The following is a 19,476-nucleotide window of genomic DNA, read 5'->3' on the forward strand; positions in this document are numbered from 1 at the left end:
ACTAAGTGACTTATTAGCTATATGAGTAGAAAAATTATAAAAAAAGAATATGTATAATATCATATAAGAAACAAATCGCCAGTCCAGGTTTAATGCAGGATACAGGATGCTCGGGGCTGGTGCACTGGGATAACCCAGAGGGATGGTACGGGGAGGGAGGTGGGAGTGGGGTTCAGGATGGGGAGCATGTGTATACCCATGGCGGATTCATGTTGATGTATGGCAAGACCAATACAATATTGTAAAGTAATTAGCCTCCCATTAAAATAAATAAATGTCAATTAAAAAAATATTTGATTTTTTAAACATCAACTTTGGTATTCAGGAAATGTCAGTACGAAAAGTTGTTGATTTTAATAGTAACTGAAGTGGTATGATTTTCTTTACTCTTGAAGAAAAGATGCTGTGGAAACTCAGGATACTAAAGCTGGTGGCAAAAATACTGCATGAAAGAAGCACTGTAATCTCTTGGCAGATTTAGCTTTGTCAGATTGTTACATATAACTTTCACTCCTTTATTGAAACAAGTAGTTGCACATCATATGTCTCACAAAGAATATCTCATAAATTTTACATTTTGATCCCTAAAAAGGCCACAAGTTTGTGGCTAGCAGTATATGTTTCATTAGATTAGATTCTGGGAACTTGAGTGTCTGAAACTATGCTTTTGATCCCTTTTGGAGTCCAGGGGAGAATGAAGATACATAACAAATTCACTTTTTAAAAGCCTCGTAAGTACATGCAGAAGACTGGTTTTGGTGCGTAGGTTTTCACTGCTTGATAGTATCCTGTGGTCATAATGCGAGGACATAGTGTCCCCATATTATCTTTGTATCTTCACAATTTTAACGGGAGTTTTAAAGGTAAGGAAATAGCTACTTATATCAGTTTTGCATCAATTGTGGAACTTCAGCATTGTGGGAACTGCATTGATAAGATATCAGCCAAGTGTGAGAGAAGTTAATATAATACGACATCTTAAAATTCTTTATGATTATTTCTGTTTTCCTTTAAACTATGCCAAGGCCAATAGTATATAGCTTCAGAAAATCTGAGGCCAGGTTTGTTTTGTAAACTTTGCATAAAATTATCTTTCTGCTATTATGTTTGTAGAAATATTCATGTTGAAACTATGTCTTTGCTAAAATCTTCAGCTTTATTTTGGTTTCTCTAAAAGAAAACTATGACAATATTTTTCAAATCTGAAAAATAATAACCTGCCAATTGTAATTGTGTGTACTTTTAATGATGGTGCACTTTTTATGGGGCTAAATCTCAATGGAATGTTTATCTTGGTTAGAGTCAATATGCTCAATTGCTTATTGTTTTTAAATTCCATTATGATTTATATGTTTCTTTTTTGAAAAAAGTAAAGGTTAATGTTGTAAGAGTAATATGCTGTATTTGCCCATTAACTATTAACTCATTTAAGTGAGGGGATGTGCAGCTCATTGGAGGAATATTCAACTGCTTCTGAGTTTAACTCAGGCGCTTAAATCAGCTGAGTTATCGAGAACTGTGCAGTGACCTGGAAAACAACAAAAAAGTTTCATCAGGATGTAACAGAAGAAGGGTAGATGCCACTTAATTGAGGTTACTAAACAAATCGCCTTTTTACTTCCATACTTGCTTATACATATTATATATATCTGCATACATATGTTTCTTATATGCATGTTTTCATAGAGTTATTACAGTTTATTGAAATCAGACACTATCACTAAATATTTCCTACTTAATTTCCTATGCCCTGAATGAAAATGTGTTCAAATTGGGGAATGGGTTTAAAGGAAAAGGACCCTCATGATAAATTGAATGATTTTCTGACATAAGACATTCTTTTAGTGGGTATTTTTGAAGATTGTTTTGGGCTGTATTTTTAAAAAGACACTAAACAGTTTATTCATAAAATGCATTTTGGTAGTTATGAATATTGTTAATCTACCCTACTTAACCTCTTCTAGTGAAAAATATAATTTTCTGTCTTTTTTTGTTAGACTTAATGACAAACATCTTGCAAATTAGATTTTCATATATTTCATCTCTTTCTTATGCTCAATTTAATCTATCAAAGCCACACATTGTAGAAGACATCTGGTATTGAGCTTAGGCAGCTGGGTTTCATTTGTAAAGGTTTTGAGCAAATTTCGGTGCTTGCCAACAATAATATAGCAGTTGGCCAATGTGTTTTCTTTGTGGCAGCTTGGTGCCGTGTGGCAGGAGAGACCTGAATTCAGGATCAGGTGATTTTCTGGCCTCTTCCTGGCTTGACTGGAAGGACTTGAGGATTTTATGCAGGTGTTGCGGTGACCACTGGCTGGGTGAGGGGCCTGCTTCAGTGGCTAGTGAATGAGAATTAGTTGATGAGCAGTGTGCAATCAGCAGTGATCCATTTGAGAAACCAGGAGTCTGCAGTTTTCCTCACAGCATGGTTCAGTGTGTTTCCGACATAGAGTCACTGAAGGTCATTTTAAAGATGCAGTCCCCTATACCCCATCCCAGATCTACTGAACCAAGTATTTGGGAGCTGAGCCCAGAAAGCTGCAGTTGATTAAGCTACCTCAAGGGATTTGGCACACACTGCATTAGAGTTAATAAATTTCAGTTCATTCTTTACCTGCAGACAAAACCTCTAACGCCCCTTTTCTGACCAAGAACTTATTTATATTAATGGTATTTAAAAAGAATTGTCAGAGTTTGTTTCAGAAATAACTTACCTACATATCTGGTTTTAGTGTTCTTTCTTAAGATACTGCATTAGTATGACCTGTTGTTTAATGAAATAGTTGTCCTGGCATTATTAAAATATTGTCCCTAATGATGAAGAAGGGATCCTAAGTCTTAATTTCTTTGGAAGAATCCGAATCTGGAATGAAGGATTTCTTGGAGGGTGAAACAAAAATGTGAATCCCAAATTAATGTACATTCAGGTACATTAATTAAGTCATTTCTCTCTCCAGATTGTCATAGGACATCTGGTTGGCTCTTGGAAATCTTTTCAGAGTTTGGCTCTGTGAACCACCTTCAGAAAGCTCCTTATTGTTGTTGAGACACTTCTGAGCCCTGTTGTTGTTGAGTTGCTAAGTCTTGTCCAACTCTTTGCGATCCCATGGACTGCAGCACTCCAGGCTTCCCTGTCCTTCACTATATCCTGGAGTTTGCTCAAACTCATATCTATTGAGTTGGTGATGCTATCTAACCATGTCATCCACTGTTCCTTCCTTCTCCTGACCTCAATCTTTTCCAGTGTCAGGGTCTTTTCCAAAGAGTTGGCTCTTTGCATCAGGTGACCAAAGTATTGGTGCTCCAGCATCAGTCCTTGCAATGAATATTCAGGGTTGATTTCCTTTAGGATTGACTGGTTGGATCTCCTTGCAGTCCAAGGGACTCTCAAGAGTCTTCTCCAGCACCACAGTTCGAAAGCATCAATTTTTCGGCACTCAGCCATCTTTATGGTCCAACCCTCACATCGATACATGGCTAGTGGAAAAACCATAGCTTTGACTAGATGGACCTTTGTCAGCAAAGTGATGTCTCTGCTTTTTAATACACTCTCTAGGTTGATCATACCTTTCCTTCCAACGACTAAGCGTCTTTCAATTTCATGGTTGCCATCACCATCCACAGTGATTTTGGAGCCCAAGAAAATAAAATATGTCATTGTTCCCTGAGCCCTGTAACCCCCTCTTATTATATTCAACATGTTATTCCTAATGCAAATAGTTTGTCTTTATAGCAATATAGGCGGTTTTGGTGACTGTTCTGAAATAAACCAAGTCATAACTCTCTTCTTTGCTTCTGCTGGAAAAGTTCTATGCCAGAATTCTTACCTAGTGTTGTATTTTTGTTTTATTGGTTCTGAGTCCAGAATTGAGTTTTCCAGACAAACACTTATGAGTTCCAGGGCAGTATGGAAACACACCCAGGGAATGTGTGGTTTGAAGTGAGGATTGCCTCTTTGGAAGTGAATAGGGTAGTGACTGTTGTTGAAATGTCATTAAATGGAAATATACTTTTCACCTTATCTTCCTTTGGAAGTTAGCACTCAGGATAGTCACTTTAGAAAGTTCCTGCATGCCCTCAGGGATCTGATTTACAATAAACATATACATAGTGCTTAATGTAAGCAGCCAGCGCCCCGGAAAATACAGCATGAAAAGAGGGTAAGAGAAGGGGCAGTCTGAGTGTTTGAGAATGTCTCGTTTTCATGATCCATGTCATGCATGGGCTACATCTGCAGCTTTTTAAAGTTTTTGGAGGAAGCTCAGCAATGCAGCTGTCTCTAATGTACTGTGAACCTTGAAAAGGAATTTCCTTTCAAGTAAGAGCGGAAGTAGTTCGTGTGTGGGATGATGGAGCTGAAGGTTTTCTTCAACAGAGAATAAAGTGCCATTATATAAACAAACATCTACACAACCTCAAGTAAGCCCAGTAAAAGCAAATGCTACGGGTACCTACATTGCTGTTTGAAAAGACCTAGTTAATTTTAACGATCTACTTGTGTTCTCTCATTTTCACAAGGGAGGAAGCATGGGCACGCAGTTGTTAGGCGACTTACCCACAGCTCACTGTTACTTCTAGTGGCTGAACCAGAATTTGGAGTTGCAGAGGTTTTATTCTTGTTCTTTGAGGAATTACATTTAAATTGGACTTTATGATTTGTATTTAGGCTGAATCTTTGGAAGTCAAAGTCTGTGCCGCATGAACATTTTTATTTAAGAGACACATTATAGAAACACACACCACAACTACCACAAATGAATATACCAGGGTAAGAATAAAGCTCAGAGATGATAACTTCTGCTTAGATTTTCCCACTTACTATAATATGTAATATTTTGTAAAAAGTACCATATATTCAGCCACATTTAGACTGTCATAATTTAGTGCTTGGATTTCCCTGGTGGCTCAGTGGTAAAGAATCCTCCTGCAATGTAGGAGTCACGGGTTTGATCCCTGGGTCAGGAAGATCCCCTGGAGGAGGAAATGACAACTAACTCCAGTATTCTTGCCTGAGAAATCCCATGGACAGAGGAGCCTAGAGGGCTACAGTCCATGGGGTTGCAAAAGAGTCGGATATGACTTAGCAACTAAACAACACAACAATTTAGTGCTTACAGAAATGCAACTTATGTTCAGTTTGTTCTTAGCCATAGTACCTCGCCATCTGAGGTGGGAAGGCAAAATTAGCAACACAATTGAGTTATTTTCTAAGAAAAAAAAAACCTATCTTGCTGTGAAGAATGGAGCATCCTTCCTTTTTTCCTCTTCCTAAGATTTTCTGCAAATGTTAATCTAAAGAGATTACTTGTGAAGTATCCTGAGTAGCTCTGACTGCAAATAAGTAATATGATATGCAGCTTTACACAAAAGTGAATGCTTCTCACCTCTCCAGATTTATTTCTTAATGCTAAAATTACAAGGTCATTGTTCCTTCCTATTGTAGGGTATCACTTATACATGGATCCTTTAGATTTACACATTGAGTTTTATGGTCAGAAGCAGTAGCTGTAGAATGTTTTAGTATAATCGATGAACTGTCTTTACCAGATAAAATTGCTGTGGTGTTTATACTAATCTCTTCTACCTCTTCCTCAGTAACTGTGAATCCACACTGTGATTTTGCAAACTGAATACTTGGTCTTTTGTTCTGGGGCTTTGTTTTCATTTTTTAATTTCTTTTTAAGGAATTTTTGAATTTGTGCTGAAGATTTCTTATCACCTATTTGTACTTGGTGTGTGAGCAAAATTATACACCCCATGAAAAAGTTCTGTAATGTTTTACTTCTTTGTCTAGATTCTTTGTTTATTATCCCCTTGGCTTTCAATAAATCATTACTTTATTTACAAAATAATCAAAGTGGTCTAGGGCTTAAAAAGAAAAGTGTATACTTATAGTTCTGTTAAATACTAAGCTAACAGACAATATTTTACTTGTGATTTTATAATTCACAAATCCAAGGATACAAATACCTGCATTGTAATCCATTCACTTGTAAATACCTGTGTTTATAGATAGTAAGTAAGCACTGAGCAAGTTAGGTATATTTGCTCTTCTAGATAGAAAAACTTACTATGATTTTATAGTTTAATAGCTATAGTAATTAAAATAGAGTGGCTATGGCCTAGGGTAGCCATATATTTGTGGGACATGATAGAGAATCATATATATAAGGAAATAATATGTCAGAGGGGACATTAGAGATCAGTGGGGAAAGGTAGACTTGTTTGAAAACCTCACTTCATACCATGTATAAAATTCATGAAACAAGAGAAAAATAATCATCTCCAAGTATGTCATAAAGCTAAAGGTGAAATTCAAAAAGTGAAAATGTTTAGAAGAAAATAATAGCTCATGTTCCATGTATTGTTATAAACACTTCAGCATTTAAATGCCACACAACATGAGATAGATGCTCTTATTCCCCCTGTCCTATAAATGAAGAAACAGCTTCAGAGAAGTAAATTTGTTTCAGATTACACAGTAATACATGGTAGAATATAGATTCAAATCAAGACAGATTGGTTCTTGTGTCCATTCCATTGGTAGCTATATAATACAATATCTCTTAGAGTAGAACATTTGTATGTGAAGATGCTCAGTCATGTCCAACTCTTTGCGACCCCGTGGACTGTAGCCCACCAGGCTCCTCCGTCCATGGGATTCCCTGGGCAAGAATACTGGAGTGGGTTGCCATTTCCTTCAACATTTGTATAGCTTAAAGTTAAAAAAATGCTAAGATCACAGAACATAAAGATATTATTTTAGAATTTCTAAACAGTTTAATTATTGGCAGTTCAACAAAGCAAATAAGCAAAAGGATGGCTTACATACTTGGAAAACATGGTACAAGACATGTAACTGAGAAAAATTTAATATCAATTATATATAAAGAATGTCTTCCTAAATGAGAAAAATACCAAAAAAGGGTCAGAAGATATGAACAGGCCATTGACAGAGTAGATGGAAGTACAGGAAAAGAAACTAAATAAGTAAAGTTAAAATAATATGAGCTACCAAGTTAAAATTAACAAATAGGCAAAATAAATCTGAGGTTATCAAGCCTTGGCAGGCATATGGAGAAATGGGAACTTTCAAGCACTGCTAAATGTAACCTAAGTTGTTGTCAACCATTTTCAAAAGTAATATATGATTTTTAGGTCTGGATCATATTTATATAGAAATATTCATAAGATAAAGCAATTGAGATATGATGTCAAAAGCACAAGCAGCAATAAAATAATATATAATACAAAGGATCATCAAAGAAAAATACATCATCAAGAAAGTGAGAGAAGAGCCCACAGAATGGAGAAAACATCTGCAAATCATATATCCAGTGTTGGACTCAATTCCAGATTATATAAAGAACTCTTAAAACCAATAATAAAAGGTAATTCTTTTTTAAAATGGGAAAGGATTTTGACAGAAATTTCTCTAAAGAATATGTAGAGATGACCAATGATCATATGAAAAGATGCTCAGTGTCATTAGCTATCAGTTCAGTTCAGTCACTCAGTCATGCCTGATGCTTTGCGACCCCATGTACTGCAGGCTTCCCTGTCTACCACCAATTCCTGGAGCTTGATCAAATTCATGTCCATCGAGTTGGTGATGCCATCCACCTCTGTGGCCCCTTCTCCTCCTGCCTTCAGTCTTTACCAGCATCAGGGTCTTTTACAGCTCTTCGCATCAGGTGGCCAAAATATTGGAGCTTCAGCTTCAGCATCAGTCCTTCCAATGAATATTCAGAACTGATTTCCTTTAGGATTGACTGGCTTGATCTCCTTGCAGTCCAGTGGACTCTCAAGAGTCTTCTCCAACACCACAGTTCAAAAGCATCAATTCTTTAGCACTTAGCTTTCTTTGTAGTCCAATTCTCACATCCATACATGACTACTGGAAAAACCATGGCTTTGACTAGACAGACCTGTGTTGGCAAAGTAATGTCTCTGCTTTTTAATATGCTGTCTAGGTTGGTCATAGCTTTTCTTACAAGGACCAAGCGTCTTTTAATTTCATGGCTGCAGTAACCATCTGCAGTGATTTTGGAGCCCCCCAAAATAAACTCAGCCACTGTTTCCACTGTTTCCCCATCTATTTGCCATGAAGTGATGGGACCAGATGCCATGATCTTTGTTTTTTGAATGTTGAGTTTTAAGCCAGCTTTATCACTCTCCTCTTTCACCTTCATCAAGGAGCTCTTTAGTTCTTCTTCACTTTCTGCCATAAGGGTGGTATCATCTGCATATCTGAGTTTATTGATATTTCTCCTGGCAGTCTTGATTTCAGCTTGTGCTTCATCCAGTCCGGCGTGTCTCATGATGTACTCTGCGTATAAGTTAAATAAAGTGTGGCAATATACAGCCTTGATGTACTCCTTTTCTAGTTTTGAACCAGTCCATTGTTCCATATCCAGTTCTAACTGTTGTTTCTTGACCTGCATACAGGTTTCTCAGGAGGCAAGTCAGGTGGTCTGGTATTCCCATCTCTTGAAGAATTTTCTCCAGTTTGTTGTGATCCACACAGTCAAAGGCTTTGGCATAGTCAATAAAGCAGATGTTTTTCTGGAACTCTCTTGCATTTTCTATGATCCAGCAGATGTTGGCAATTTGATCTCTGGTTTTTCTGCTTTTTCTAAATCCAGGTTGAACATCTGGAAGTTCATGGTTCATGTACTGTTGAAGCCTGGCTTGGAGTATTACTTTGCTAGCGTGTGAGGTGAGTGCAATGGTGTGGTAGTTTGAACATTCTGTGGCGTTGCCTTTCTTTGGGATTGGAATGAAAACTGACCTTTTCCATTCCTGTGTCCAGTCCTAAGTTTTCCAAATTTGCTGGCATATTGAGTGTAGCACTTTTACAGCATCATCTTTTAGGATTTGAAATAGTTCAACTGGAATTCCCTCACCTCCTCTAGTTTTGTTCGTAGTAAGGCTCACTTGACTTCGTATTCCAGGATGTCTGGCTGTAGGTGAGTGATCACGCCATTGTAGTTATCTGGGTCATTAATATTTTTTTAAACAGTTCTGCGTGTTCTTCTTAATATTTTCTGCTTCTGTTACGTCCATACTGTTTCTGTCCTTTATTGTACACATCTTTAGCTGTCAGTGGCATTCAAATCAAAACCACGAGATACTTGTCCACCCACTAGAGTGGCTATAATCAAAAAGATAATAGCCAGTGTTGGTAGAGATGTGGAGAAATTGGAATCCTCATACACTACTTCTGGGAATAGAAAATGGTGTAACCGCTTTTGAAAAAACAGTCTGTCACTTCCTCACAGTGTTAAACATTCAGCTACCATATGCTCCAGATGTTTCATTCCTGAGTATCTATCCAAGAGAAGTGAGAACCTAATGTCCCCACAGAATTTGTACATGTTCACAGCAGTGTTATTCATAATAGCCAGTAAGTAGAAAACCCATATGTCCAGCAGCTGATGAATGGATAAACAAAATGTTGTGTATCTATATAATAAAATATTCTTTGGCAATAAAAATTATGCTGTAACTTGAATAAACTTTGAATACATCATGCTATGTGAAAGAAGCCAGATTCTAAGACCACATATTGTCATATTGCATTTATATGAAAAGTCTAGAATTTAAAACTATACACTGATGTAAGAGAGATTAGTAGCTTTAAGTTGCCTGGGATGGGGGGCCAGGGGCAAGAATAGGGAGTGACTGTTAATGGCTATGGGACTTGTTTGAGGGTGTTATGAAGATGTTCTAAAATTGCATGGTGATATAATTGCAAAACTCTGTGCTGAAAAGGATTGAATTGAACATGTTAAATAGGTCAGTCTTATGGCATGTGAATTGTTTCTATAGAGCTCCAAAAATATTCATTGTTGTTGTTGTTCATTCACCCAGTTGTGTCCAGCTCTTTGCGACCCCATGGACTGCAGCGTGCCAGGCCTCCCTGTCCCTTACCATCTCCCGGAGTTTGCCCAAGTTCATGTCCATTGTATCAGTGATGCGCTCTTATTCTCTGACGCCCTCTTCTCTTCCTGCCCTCAATCTTTCCCAGCATCAGGGACTTTTCCAATGAGTCATCTCTTCGCATCAGATGACCAGAATACTGGCGCTTCAGCATCAGTCCTTCAAGTGAAGTAGGCTATTTATCTACTACTATGAAATATTCTAGTAGTAGATAAAAAGCCAATTTATGATAGTGGTGAATATGGTGGGAGAAGGGGTTGGTCCTCAATCGACTTTATTCTATAATTTATTCCTTTATGATAAAAAAATCCCTGAAGACTGAACCCAATATTCTCTTTTTTAGTTTATTTGTAGAATTTTATGTAATAAAAGAGATAACCCATAACAAAATTGAGTACATAGCCACACCCTTACCTTCCTTTCAGCTAGAAAGCACTATGGGTTTTTCTTTCCTCTAAAAATTGAAGGAGCTTTGTAGCTGGTGCTAGTGGTAAAGAATCTGGCTGCCAATGCAGAAGACATAAGAGATGTGGGTTTCATTCCAGGGTTGGGAAGATTTCCTGGAAAAGGTCATGACCACTTACTCTAATATTCAAGACTTGGGTTCCAGAAAATGTTCTCTACAAGGAAAACACTGAATTCAGGTTCCTGTGTTGACTGTTATTTTCTTTTTCTGATATCAATTATAATAGTATTTTACTTGTGAAATCAGAATTTTAGTGAGGAGGCTTTGTTATTTTATTTAGTTGGTTTATGAGAAAAATTACTTGTGATTAAGAGTTTCCATTAGTTCTGGTTAAGATCATATCATTTTTCCTTTGTTAAAACTTAGCAGAGTAGCCCACCTGCAACCCTGCTTGTTCAGTTATTGCTTTTGGGGACAATTGGTCTTCATAATTCTGTATCTGGGCCTTATGGGGATCTGTTAATTTGCCTATGAATCTTGATCATTAACTGTCTCTACACAGATTAATAGATCGTCCTAGGGACAGAGAGCATGCCTATAGGCTAGGAAGCCTCTTTCCAAGCTTTTCTCCTTGTTACTGTAGCAGAAACGCCTTTCCTGTCGAGTAGCTGGAAAACTGCCCACACTGACAAGCCCTTCTCAGATAGCAGAAACTCATAGTCATAACAAAAACATTTTTCCCCCAGAATATTGTTTCATACTTCTCCCACTCAAGGCCATGGCCATCATTAGGATGGGAAAATGACCCCAGGGCCTTGAGGTTTGTACATCAGAGTATTAACAACAAGTGATGCTAAAGCTGATTCAGGATAAGCTGGCATGTGGTTATGACAGCATTCAAGTACTGTTGAAATCGTTTGCTCTGTAGAGTACAGCTTAAGCAAGAGTTCTTTTGCTGAATTCTAGAACCTATAAACATAAGTGTGATTGGAATAGTTTACTTAGAGTCAAAGGATGAAAATGTGCAGAGCCAGAAGTCTGTGTAGGGACACGGACGACACATGAAAGCTAGATTGTGACTAGACAGTGAGTGGTTTTCAAATTGTGGTCCCTGCATCAGCGTAACATGGGGATCTGTTGGAAATATATATTCTCGTGTCCCAACCCAGATCTACTGAATCAAAATCTCCAGGGAATGCATCCAGAAAACTTTGTTTTTAACAAGCCGTCCGGTTGATACAGATGTGTGGTTCAAGTTTGAGAACTTTGAACTAAAATTATGTGGCTTTGTGAGTAAACTTGAACTTTATCCCACAGGCAATGGAAATTCATGGAGGGTTTGTGAGCTGAGTTATGGTATGATTGGTGTTTTAGTTAGATAATGGAGTCTTCTGCCTTCTTTTTCTAATAAAGGAATTTCAGTTTAGAAAAAATTAAAAAATGCTACCACATCTAGCTATGTGATTGAATGCATATGTTTCAGAAGTGTCTCTTATTTTGTAGTATTTTATAATTAAATATGAGTTGTTTAAGGACTTAATAGAACTTTGGAAGTTTCAAACTTGAATGATTTTTATTCTCTATAAATTATAAAATGATGCTTTCTTTTGTATGCTGTTTTGTTCCCTACACTGAAAACACTGTGCAGTTTTAATAGGACCTAGGTGTACTTTTAAATTCTAAAGATATTCTCCAAATAATTTTAGAAAATGTCTGAGGGCGTTTCCCAGGTCACTTTACTGTGTGATTTTTTCCCAAGTATGTTTTGCCTTTTAAATGTTTTCATTTTTCCTCTTAATCTTGTTATGCATCAGTAACACATGATGTGTTGGCATCTTCGGGAATTGCACATTTGTTCCAAGTGAAAAGGACTAGGTTCAGAAAATCTAGTCAGCCAGAAAATTTACCCAACAGAAACCTATATTGAATCTAAAAATAATGTGCTCACATTTTCCATCAGAACTAAAATGGATTGAAGTCAGGAAGCCTCTGTGAGAAGTTGACTGGGCTCTGCCCTCCATGAACATGGCTTCTCGTGTGGCTCAGTGGTAAACAATCTGCCTGCCAATGCAGGAGATGCAGGTTCTATCCCTGGGTTGGGAAGATCCCCTGGAGAAAGAAGGCAATGGCACCCCACCCCAGTACTCTTGCCTGGAAAATCACATGGATGGAGGAGCCTGGTGGGCTGCAGTCCATGGGGTCGCTGAGGGTCGGACACGACTGAGCGACTTCCCTTTCACTTTTCACTTTCCTGCATTGGAGAAGGAAATGGCAACCCACTCCAGTGTTCTTTCCTGGAGAATCCCAGGGACGGGGGAGCCTGGTGGGCTGCCGTCTATTGGGTCACACAGAGTCGGACACGACTGAAGTGACTTTGCAGCAGTAACCAGTATTCTTGCCTGGAAAAATTCCATGGACAGAGGAGCCTGGTGGACCTCAGTCCATGGGGTTGCCAAGAGTTGGACATGACTGAAACAGCTGAGCACACATGTGCTACCTGAACAGCATAACCAAATACGCCGTTTAGTCCTGTAACTTGTAGACAATGTGGTGAAAAAGATCTTTTTTTCCAGAAGTCTGGCATGGGGCTGACTGTAAAGATCTGATTTTTTTTTTTTTTTTTTTTTAAACTTTACATAATTGTATTAGTTTTGCCAAATATCAAAATGAATCCGCCACAGGTATACATGTGTTCCCCATCCTGAACCCTCATCCCTCCCCATTCCATCCCTCTGGGTCGTCCCAGTGCACCAGCCCCAAGCATCCAGTATCGTCAACCCTCTCTTGAGGAGTCTTTAAGATTTAAGATTCAGTACAATGATTTATTTTACTTCCAAATGGTCTTATTTTTATGTTAACTGGAATGCTGGTATTAAAATCCAATAAGATGGGAAGGAGGAAGCAGGAGAGGAGGGACAAATTAGGAGTTTGGGATTAACGGATGCACACTACTAATATATAAACATTGCAGACCTACTGGATAGCACAGTATCTCTATTGAATATAGAGAAGTGTATTCAGTATGTTATAATAACCTAAAGTGGAAATGAATCTGAAAAAAGTGTGTGTGTGTGTATATATACATACATACACACTTTGTTGTACATCTGAAACATTGTAAATCTACTATACTTCAATTAAAAAAAAGAATGCAGTAAGCATTTTTAATCTTTAATGATCTAATTCTATAAATATCCTAAAACATATTATACTCAGATCTTGGCTCAGAGTTAACTATTTGGGAAAAAGCAGGAGTCTTTTCTGATGGGAATCAAAATAATTGAATTTTAATTGTTTCCTAGCTACTGAATACTTATGTGACTTTGGACATAAGCTTCAGTGTCTCAGGATGAGGTGACACATTAAAATATTTAAATAGTTCATATGAGAAGTTGGTTTGGGGCACAGATACTGTTTTAAAAATAAACATAGAATGACTCGGAGAAACCACTTATTCTTTAATTTAACATACTTTAATTGCATACCTAGTATCTTCCAGTGTTGTAATATGCCCTGTGGGTTCAAGAAAAATATTCCATGATTACATCCTGGAGAGGAGGCAGGCACATACAAAGACTGCTTTGGGAATGGGTAGGTGTCTATCTAACTTAAAAGGAGATATCTACTGAGTTTCCAATTAAAGGCTGATAAGGAGTTATTTGAGCAAAACAGATAGCCAGAGGGACCAACCTGAGCAAAATTCCAGAGAGCCTCGAGAGAGCACGGTGTGGCCAGAGGATTGAGTTTATTTAGTATAAGTGCAGAGTTGGAGGTGAGGGGTAGTGAGTGGCTAATTTGAGATTGTAAGCAGGGCTGAAGAGATGAATGTGTGTGTGAACTGGAGATGCAGAGATCCATGACTACCTTTAAGAAGGAAGTAACATACATAATCGTATTTCCCACTGTCTTTTGGTTAATGGCAGTTTCATACTGTACTTAATTAGGACCAAACCTTGACATTATCCTTATCTCTTCTTTATCTCTCACGTAGTGCATATAGTCCATTACAGAATTATTCCAAGACTATTTTTTAGGGCTCCATGTACTCCACTTCAGAATCCTCTTGAGACTACCCCTTCCTGCTGTCATGGGTGTGTGTGTGCTCAGTTGCTTCAGTCGTGTCCGACTCTTTGCGACCCTATGGACTGTAGCCTGCCAAGATCCTCTCTCCATGGGATTCTCCAGGCAAGAATACTGGAGTGGATTGTCATGCTCTCCTCCAGGGGATCTTCCTGACCCAGGGATTGAACCCCCGTCTCCTGCATTGCAGGCGGATTCTTTACCCACTGAGCCACCTCTTGTGAAGGCATTGCCCTGTTTTATAAAGATGAAATTGGACACTCGCTTAACCTCTTGGTCCCCTGCCTTGGGGCTTCTTTAATGCAACACGAGGAACCAATGTGTGCTGACACACAGCTTGAAAGGAAAGGCCGTACACGACCAGTGGGGTATGATAGGAGCCGAGCCAGAATGGAGGTACTGAGGTTCATGTCGTGGTGCCTCTGGCGAGGTGAGCTAGTTAACTCATCCTCAGATTGCCTATGTTTTTTCTTTCCTGTTTCACAGCCCTGGCTGATTCCTGGATGACATTGCCAGTAAACTGCCTGTTGGCAAGCAGTTGTCTTCGGCTCTACTTTCTTGGAAATTAAAGCAATAATAATACCTTCAAAACACATTTTGAATTTGACCGCTTCTCATCACCCCTGCCACTGCCATCCGTGTTCAAACCACAGCACCCGTCTGAATCATCCACTAACTGCTTCACTGTCAGTGCCTGCAGTCATCTAAGTGCTCTCTGCTTTGATTTTTGTCCCTATAGTCCATTTTTGGCACAGCAACCAGAGGAAAAAGTTCCCACAAGGCCCTCTCAGATCCATCCCTTTGTCTTCTATGACCTCCCCTCCTACTACTGTGCCTCTTTCTGGACAAACCTGTGCCTCTTGCTCTTCAAGGACCCCAGGTACACTTCCACCTCAGGGCTCTTGCTTTCTTCTGTCTGGAACACTCCCACTTCATAGCTCACTCTCACCGCCTTTCCCTTCCCAGAAATGACTGCCTCAGAGAGGAGATTCTGACTGTCCTCTTTAACAACCACGCCCTACATCTTCTATCTCCTTTCTCTGCTTTATTTCTCCACATTGCACATAACATAATGTGCTTTCATCTTGACTTGACTTCTCTTCTCTTTTCTCCAGTAACTGTCAGCTTTGTCAGGGCAGGGAATTGTGTCTTTTTCTGTTCATTATTACATCCTTGGGCAGAATCTGTTACCTGGTAGGTGTTTCCAAATAATTGTTTAGTTAAGCAAATAAATGAATGTGTATTTTAGAAAATGTAGTTCTGGCTGTAGTATAAGATGGTTAGAGGAAGGTAGGGCTAGAGATTAGGAGCCTATTTTAGACCACCAGATAAGAAATGGTGAGGGCTACATTTGGAATCTTTTAACAATATCAGTAGAGAGTTACGGAAGGATTCCAGAAAAATTTAGAAGATTGAAATGATTGTATTGCTAATGGATTGGATATAATGGATATAGAGAGGGAGACATCCAGAAAGATTCTTGGGTTTTTCTTTGGCAGCTGTGTGGATGATGGGTATGCTTATCAGAAAGAAACTGAAGACAGTTTAGGTTTAGAAAGAACAAGGATAGGCTGGGGAGGCTTCAGGAAGGACGAAGAACTTCAGATTTAAATACGTTGAGTTTGGTGTATCAGCAAGACCTCTTAGCGTGAAATGTTAGTTTCATAGTCAGTTGACTATAAAAGGACTAGAGCTCAGAAGAGGATACTTGTGCCTAGTAAGTGGATTGTGTCTTGAGATGGGCCTTACGCAAATCAAACAAGGGAAAACCATGTACTACAGCATGTTCCTATAGGAGTATAGGAATGCCTACTGTTGCCAGGGGGGAATGTGGCTCTTTTTTTAAAAAAAGTTTGAAAGAGAAATCCTTGAAAAAGAGAAAAGAAAAAAAGGAAATGTCTGATTCAATTTTGTTGGTACATTTTGAAAGAATGAAATCAGCATTTATCTTCAGTGAAGTGTCTAAGTACCTCTAGAATACAAAGAGCTTAGCCTTTACCTTGCCCTGGCTAGCCTTAAACACTCCGTTTTACTTTCACAGCCATCTTCTTTTATTGAAAACACGTTGAAGTACATTTTTTTCCTTTAGTCACCGGAAATGAGTACGTTCTTTAGTAAAACATCCAGAATGCATGTAATGAAAAATGTTTAATGTTTCGAGTAAAATTTCTGGTATATATGTATCTATTGAGTAATATAAGTTTTCAGTGACTGTGTTCTCCACTTACATGCTTTTCACCTATTTTGAAGCTCAGATTTTTGCCAATAGCTTTCATACCTCTGGTGATCTTTATTACCTTATTTAGTAGAGGAGAGTAAAGCATCTTGAACTGGTCTTCAGCCTAGACATTTATTTAACAATTTGATTTCTCAAGGGGCAACACTGTTGGAAGAGATTACTATACACAAATCTCTGGGCCGAGAGTGGATAGAGATGAGAAAGATACTGCCAAGGAAATTTATAGAAACAAAACCCAAATCACTCTGCTCTGTGATCATCTTGTAGTTGGTGAGTGCACCTTAGCTTTGGTTGAAATCTTGGACTTGCTATTTGAATTTAATCCTTGCTGTTTGATCTCATGTGGACAATTTACGTTTCACTAAGATGTGAATGATCTTATAGTCTTAGCTTGCACTGGGCACAGGGGCATTAGCGGCTGCACTGCCTGAATGGCCATCAGTAGAGCATGGATTCTGAGGACATGTTGTTGAGTTGCCAGGTCCTGCTTTTGTGACCCCATGGAGTGCAGCAGCATACCAGGCTTCCGTGTCCTTCACTGTCTCCTGGAGTCTGCCCAGATTCAGGTCCACTGAGTCAGACATACAATGAGTCACTCACTGAGTCTCAGGACATACGTTAGATCTCAACTATATTGCTGATAGTGAAATTAAACTTTTTATTAGGTTGAAACCACAATTCAAGGGCCCAAGGTAATTCAGATTTAATTAAAAGAACTTTTTATATGTATTTAAGAAACTTGGGTATTTGAGGAAACTTTGAAAACCAAGAGTAACTGAATCAAGTTTCTCCATAGAAATGCCATGAATAGGAAGCATGTGTGTATATATATTTTCGTCGGGAACTGGTCCACATTTTGATGGGGGCTGGCAAGTCCCTAGCTTGGCGACAAGCTGCAGACTCAGGAGAGCCAGGAGTGTACTTACAGTCCAGGCAGAGATACAGAGATCAGGAGTTGAAGTCCTAGGAAGAGAGCTGATACTTCAGTTGGAATCTGAAGGCGGGAAACATGTGACGGCCCAGCTTGAAGACATTAGATATGAGGCATTCCCTCTTCTTTGGAGAGTCAACCTTTTTGTCCTGTTCAGACCTTCAGCTGATTAGGGAGGGAAATCTGCCTTCTGCAGTCTCTCAGGTATTAGATTCATCCCAAACACCCTCCCAGAAATACCAGATAATGTTTGACCAGATATCTGGTACCCACAATCCAGTTAGTTGGCATATAAAGTTAATCACAATAGCACTATTTTAAAATCTATTCAACTATGTTCAGTTAATAAGCATTTAGGCATAGCTGTATAGATTCAGCAGAGAGTAAGACATTTTGAGTATCTAAAGAAGTAAGGAACAGGTGTCAGGTAATGCTTAATAAGAGCAAAATAAAGTAAATAAAGTAATAAAAGATACAAGTTTTTAGTATTTATGTTCTTCACCAGGATTTCATGTATATTGAAGCTTACTCAGTTGTGTCTGACTCTTTGTGACCCCATGGACTGTAGCCCCCCAGGCTCCTCTGTCCTTGGAATTCTTCAACCCAGAATACTGGAGTGGGTAGCTGTTCCTTTCTCTAGGGGATCTTCCCAACCCAGGGATCTAATTCAGGTCTCCCATATTGCAGGCAGATCTTTACCATCTGAGCCACCAGGGAAACCCTGAAGCTTACGACATGGGACTAAAAATTGAGTTTCTTATTCTGAACTTTAAATTATTAAACAGATATTAAGAAAACCATATACTTACTTTTCCATTTTTTAATTCCTTTTTGCTGCTAAGTCACTTCAGTCGTGTCCGACTCTGTGCAACCCCATAGATGGCAGCCTACCAGACTCCCCCGTCCCTGGGATTCTCCAGGCAAGAACACTGGGTTGGGTTGCCATTTCCTTCTCCAATGCATGAAAGTGAAAAGTGAAAGGGAAGTTGCTCGGTCGTGTCCGACTCTTCGCGACCCCATGGACTGAAGCCTACCAGGCTCCTCTGTCCATGGGATTTGCCAGGCAAGAGTACTGAAGTGGGGTGCCATCGCCTTCTCCTAATTCCTTTTTAAATTTGTTTAAATCACAACGCATATTCGTCTGGAAGGTGGTAGCATAATCATAAAGAACCAATAAAAGCGTAGTCTGTTAAAAAAAAAAGTGCTAGTGGATACCACAAGAAAAAAAATTTCTTCAGCATTTTTTGCCCCTGTGTTGCATTATTCTGTTCCTGCATAATATTTGTGGTCTCCTGTTTGGTGCCATGTGTTTCTGAATTCAGGTAATATAAAATGTTTCTGTGCTTACTGGATACTGTAGGTAAACCAAATTTTGATATTATTTAATTTTAAAAGAAAGGGAGTCTTTATAAATATATGTATAATTATTTAGCCACAGAGCATAGCTTATTAAATAGCCATTACAGATGTGTTTCCTCTTCCCATCTCACCGTCCCCTGTTCCAGCTAAAGTTTAGGAAGTGAAAAATACAAAGCAGCTGGGAAAATGATTGTAAGAATTTAACAGCTGTATTTGAATGACTTAAATATTTTAGAGTCAAGTACAAAATAAAAATTATCTGATTATTGTTTAATAAAATTTCTTAAAGATATTTAAATGAATTAGGTCTTTGAATTTGGCTCATTTTTGGAAATTATAGAGGGGCTTCACTAAATAAACATATTTACTTTCTTCTGTCTTAATTTCCCAAAATTTAACTGAGGTATCTTTTATTTCTGGTTTTATGATAATGACAAAGTAGTTATTTTCACAATTCAGGGACTTTGGGGAGGTCTTTTTATAGAAACATATTTCTCTCTCATTGAGGAAACAACA

General features: G+C 38.5%; 1 protein-coding gene across 50 annotated transcripts in view; it reads left to right on the forward strand.

Annotated features, from left to right (window-relative positions):
* The window catches only part of BMPR1B (bone morphogenetic protein receptor type 1B), a 531,330-nt gene that overhangs the window by 418,524 nt on the left and 93,330 nt on the right, over positions 1-19,476 (forward strand). For 25 of the 50 annotated variants that reach the window (XM_055587716.1, XM_055587712.1, XM_055587717.1 and 22 more), the window contains one exon: positions 8,649-8,722. The exons of 17 other annotated variants lie outside the window; for them this stretch is intronic. The gene's annotated coding sequence lies outside the window, so the exon portion shown is untranslated. Of the gene's footprint in view, positions 1-8,648; positions 8,723-16,806; positions 16,941-19,476 lie in introns of all 50 variants that reach the window. 8 more of the 50 variants (XM_055587737.1, XM_055587727.1, XM_055587732.1 and 5 more) reach the window with 2 other exon arrangements.

Source organism: Bubalus kerabau, chromosome 7 (genome assembly GCF_029407905.1).
Source record: "Bubalus kerabau isolate K-KA32 ecotype Philippines breed swamp buffalo chromosome 7, PCC_UOA_SB_1v2, whole genome shotgun sequence".
NCBI classification, from domain to species: Eukaryota; Metazoa; Chordata; class Mammalia; order Artiodactyla; family Bovidae; genus Bubalus; species Bubalus kerabau.